This window comes from Triticum aestivum, chromosome 4A, assembly GCF_018294505.1.
Source record: "Triticum aestivum cultivar Chinese Spring chromosome 4A, IWGSC CS RefSeq v2.1, whole genome shotgun sequence".
NCBI classification, from domain to species: domain Eukaryota; kingdom Viridiplantae; phylum Streptophyta; class Magnoliopsida; order Poales; family Poaceae; genus Triticum; species Triticum aestivum.
In genome coordinates, this window is record NC_057803.1 from 686,049,109 (window position 1) to 686,054,549 (window position 5,441).

The window sequence follows — 5,441 nt, forward strand, 5'->3', positions numbered from 1 at the left end:
ATAACAACCATACCATCGTAGCGCTTCAGAACTTCATTGATGATTTAACTCTACTAGATGACTCGTTGCGCCCATGGCGCAAAAAGTGACAGCACGCCACTAATTTAAAATTAACTTAATAGATACTTATATCTTATTATTATATGATACAGGATGAAAGGAAGTCAAAATAAGTAGGAATAGACTGCATGAAACAATACAGATCATATCAGTACATGCAGTACAAATTAGCAAGAAAAATAAAATTACAACTGTGCCATTGGGACAAGAGAACCACACACTCTGGATACCTATACACACGCGTCACACATGTAACATCGGAGGTCAGCACGTGGTTGACTGTTTGTCTTGTTCCATCCACCAGTTCACCATCTTCGTCCCGTTCCTTCCCCCATTCTACTCGTACTGAAGTGATAAAGCATCTGGTGGAGGCCGTCGCCGACACTTTGGGCTCCATCTTGGTGGCGGCTGACGCTGCAGCTTGGCGGCAGAGCGGCTCCTGCTGCAGCTCAGAGGCGTTGCGGCTCCATCTGCATCTTGGTGGCCCGGCAGCTACCTCTGTAGCTTGGAGCTGCGGAACCGGCAAATGGTGCCACTGTTGCTCATACCGGTGAGCCAAATCCTCAGTTGCCACCGTCGCTCCCTGCCGTAGGTGGCGTCAGTTTCGGCTGTGCCGGCACTCCCTGAAGCTGGTAACTTTTCACGGCAAGGGATGCTCCAGCACGGCGGCCGCCGTTGCCACTCAGGTAAGAACTAACCTCCTTCAGTGTTTGATGAATCTGCAGATTTTGTGTGTGAGCTCGTTGCTACTATGCTAATAGCCAAGTCTCGAGGGCAGTGTTGATACTGAGCTGAGTGATTCAATACAGGAGCACTAATTAGCAGCTGAGACTGCTCCAATCATCCAGCTGGGTATATTGTATAAGATACTTAGTTGAGTGACCGCCTTTAAAAGAGTATCTTCTAACTAAGGGCTCCTTTGATTCAAAGGAATTGCATAGGATTTTTGGAGGATTTAAACCCTTAGGAATTTTTCCTGTGATGCTCGTTTGATTCGTAGGATTGGCATCCTTAGGAATTTTTCCATATGATCCATTTGTACTACATTTTGGAGGAAAATTTCCATCCACTCAAACCTCTTTGTAGAATTCCTTTGTTTTTCCTATGCTATCAAACATTCTCTGCAGGAGCAACCTGAAGCCAAAAGAACACAAAACTGTATAAACTAAAATAAAAACATGTTCACATGCCTAATAACTTTGAAAGTCCGAGTCCTACTATAACAGTTCAAACAATCAATTGTCAGAAGAGGCTAATTAAGGTACTGGTATAAGGTACTTTAACTTTAACTGGGCACGCATAATATAGGATTAAAGAATTTAGATAAGATGCCAAGGGTTCTTCAGTCTATGGCACTCACCTGAAGACTAAAGCCACGGTTGTCATTGCATAGCTCTAGACTAAATAATAAGAGCATAACCAAAAGATTTACTCCCTGCGTTCCTAAATATAAGTCATTTAGACATTTCAAATGGACTACAACACATGGGTGTATGTAGACATATTTTAGAGTGTAGATTCACTCATTTTGCTCTGTATGTAGTCACTTGTTGGAATCTCTAGAAAAAGGCTTATATTTGGGAAAGGAGGGAGTATGCATTAGTGCATGAACAAATAATAAAAATAAGCCTATAATATCCCATGCCATATGCACACCAAATGAAGGCCAAACAGAAGATCACCAATAAGGAAAATATTACTATGTGAGTATAATTTTTCAGGAAAACGATAGAATGGTGAGATTGAATAAATACAAGATTAAGAAAGGGGAACATGCAACAACAAAAAGCTTTCGAAAAGCAGTAGTATTTTTACCTCTGTAACAGAGGAAGTATAAAAATGAGTTAGTTGGCATTTCTTCGGATGGCGAATTGCCTGGGAAGAAGGATCAGTAGGTATAATAATGGTGTTACTTTCTTGCGCAAGCACCAAAACTTCGCCAAAAAGTAAAATATATTGGGCGCATTGCACCTTTATTTTCCCTGTAATCCTTGCCTTTGCTTCTAGACTGTATGATGGCGGTGCAAGCTAGCCAGCATCTTCAGATTAGTCCTTCAAAAAATCACACCGAGGGTAACAGTTGGATTGATTGTATCATCCCTGTAACGCCATTATCAGAAATTCAGTAGCCGCTTAATAGTAAATAGAAGTGTACTGCTTGCTGCTTATCACGCTTACTTAGGACTCATAGGCCTTATCTAATCCCTCTCCAAAGCAAACCATCTATCTATGCCAAATAGGCAAGAGGTAGGCAAAGATTCTATACACCTAAGAGTATATGTCAATCTAAACTCAAGTACTGCTCACAAGAAAGCGAGCATGATAACACGTCGTTGCTTGCTCTAATAATAAATAAGTTGTTGGTAAGGAGGGGGAGGCTATTTTATTTATAAAGTTTAGTTTAGTGATTTAGTATAATTAAGGACATGTCCAAACCTGACAGGCACAACAACCTCAAATGCATGGGGTTGGTTTGGTTAAATCAGGATGAGCAGAAATGAAACGCACCATATACATTTTCCATGCTTCAACATATATCCGTGAAAAGCATAGAACTGTTACGCATCCTCATATACTCACTACAGAAATAGAGAATATACTAAACTATTTGTATGCATCCACATACACTCATTATAAAAACAGAGTAATGTGTGCGTGTTATGTAAGTTAGTTGGCTACCAATCGTACCAACCTTTCTTTAGCATGTTTGAGAAGAATAACACAGCAGGATCGACCAAAGCAATCTTTCGCTTGAGTTGCTTATCCTTGGTCGTTTCCAGAATCCAGGCAGAAAATTATGTACGTATGTGGTGTTTCTCCATAGAAAGGATCTCCTCTGGCGCTGGGGGACATTTGCATTTATCTACTGTCTCTCCTCGGACAGTGCCTCATCAACAGTTGAAACCAGGTCCCCCCCTCCAATTGTTTGTTCCGAATGGAGATCATTCTCGAGAAGCACACGTTAGAAAACTGTAGGTTAGTATGCCTAGACATAATTATTCTGAATGCAAACAGGAAATAAAGAAGAAAGAGAAAGGACTAACTTGCTAACTGGGTGCAATATACAGTTAAGAGATTGCATAGCCTTGCATCCCATGACTTCAGAAAACAGGAATAGCACTGCAGCTGAAGATGGCTGGAAAAAAAAATCTAAGATCATTTACCTACTGGGTGTTCTTGTAGAAGAATACCACTATATATGCACTTGACAACCATAGCAGTTTGGTGCAGAGTCGTGTATTAATAAATGGAACATATTTCGATCTTGTGGCATTGTCAATCTTATACACCAAAAAATATTCATGCAGGAGTTGAATGTAGTAAATCTAAGAAGCAGACATAGTGGAAAAGTTAATGAACCATTTGTACTGCTACTTCAGATTGGACCAAGAATCTTATAAATTTAGGAAACTCGCAAACATAAGACCACATATGGTCTTGCAACTTGCTCTCACTATGGAAGCTAAAACATCAAAATGTATACAAAATCTGTTTGTGTCTCTAGCATTACTAAATCTGGAACACTCGGCCTAGCTGGACAGAATGCATACCTGTCGTAGACAAATACTACTGGATCACAAGTGCCAAGGATTCCTTGTTATTTAGCAATGATCTGACATCACCTTCAGGAATCTCTCCCAGCACAAGTTAGTCCCCTTCAATAAAGCAAAAATATATTGCATCGGATATGAGCATTGCAGAGTAGAAGCATCCAGCATCACCTACAAAATACAAATCACCAAGTATTAGAAAATGATAAATCTGAAAGTTGCAATCATAGTCAAATTAAAAACAACGGAAGTTAATGTCGCCCTATAATCTCTCTTCTTCTCCATGTCAGTGAAAAATCAACATGTCAAGAATAAGAGTGAGAGGCAACCGAAAGGCAATGTGCAATACATCATGATTGGCTAAAACATCGACTACTGCCCTCCGATGTGCCTCCCTGTACAAAACTCAAATCTCCAGCGGCTGCCGCACACTGAAGCGTTTAGGCCGAGTTGTGTAAGGAGTGGACTACTACATCGTCACCATCCCCAACAAAGGAAAGCAAAGCGACGTACCAAGTATCCATGGTCCACGAAAGAAGAGGCAACATGTCCGCGCCGCCGGCCCGGCCTCGCTGTTCCTTCCCCCATTGCCAGCCCCCCTGCTCCTTTACTCCAACCATGAAGGATCCAGCTAACAACGGAAAAACAATTAGTTGGAGTGCAGAATCTGCATAGAATAACGGAACACATCAATCTAGTCATCTAGCTAGCTTCTGCCATCAGGGTTGCTTGCTAATTGCAACGATATTCGTAATTGAAGATTCAATGAGAACTACCAAGAGATAAAAAAAGAAAGCTGAATCTGTTCACTCAATGTGTGCATGGCCTATAATGTCCTCACATATGAGTAATTCATCAAAGAAGCCCTAAAAAAACCTTCAAACAAAAAACACAAATGAAAGGCAAGCTTACCTGAATGGGGATGGCCCATGACCTGGATCTCCTAGTCCACGCGCTGGTGATCTGCTGCTACTTGAACAGCAACTCTGCCTGCTGACGCTGCCCAAACTGTGCAAGTTTCTCCATAGTTTCCTTGCAATTGTTAAGATCAAAATCAGCAGCTTTTGCAACTAATGCAGAGTGTGAGTTTCTCTGCAGACAAAAAAGGCTTTGCAGATTCAGTATAGTTGACACAAACAAAATGCATTACCTGCTTTCCTCAAGAACCCATGACTGAAAGATGTGGAGAGAAAATTGCAAAGTATGAGCCTTAGTACTTAGGTATCACAGAGATTCAATGGAATTTCAACAAAACCAGGGCTTGCTTTTCACACTATTGAACGTTCACGTATTTCATATTTGATCCACCTTTCAGCTGGGCAAAACAACAAACAGATGGGGGCACAATATCTATTTATTCTCAGAAAAGAAATTACCAAATATCTGGCCACGAGGGCGTGCGTAAGAGGACAGAGGAGAGAGCGCACGTGACAGCGAGAAAAGATGTAGGCGAGGACGCGGGGACTGATCTCTCGGGTGGATGGATTGGACGGCAGCGCGAAAGCCGGATGGAGTCGGCCGTCTCTGCGACCCACGCTCCTCCTACCGACGGCGGCGACGTGGACCACCGCTGTTCCTCGAGCTCCTCCCGAGGTCGCCGCCGCACGCGTAGAGATGGAGGCGGGGTGCAGCCTCCCGTGCATCATGCCCGAGCCTCGAGCTCCTCACAGCTCCCGATTCAGGAATAGATCGAGCCGCCGCCAACCACAAGGCCGCGCCCGACCTCGCCAGCGCAGGCCGACGCCAGCCGGTGACCATCTCCCGTAAGCCGCCACACCTCCCTCTCATCTTTCCTCTCCCTTTCTCCCGCCTCTCCTCTCCTTCCTTCTC

General features: G+C 43.0%; 1 long non-coding RNA gene across 1 annotated transcript; it reads right to left on the reverse strand.

The window, feature by feature from the left end:
- Positions 1–257: 257 nt before the first annotated feature.
- Positions 258–4,244, reverse strand: LOC123083128 (uncharacterized). The gene is made up of 5 exons (XR_006439211.1): positions 4,125–4,244; positions 3,612–3,782; positions 3,105–3,196; positions 2,753–3,007; positions 258–2,160 (listed from the first exon to the last, which is right to left on the reverse strand). It is a non-coding gene; the product is annotated as an uncharacterized lncRNA (long non-coding RNA).
- Positions 4,245–5,441: the final 1,197 nt, after the last annotated feature.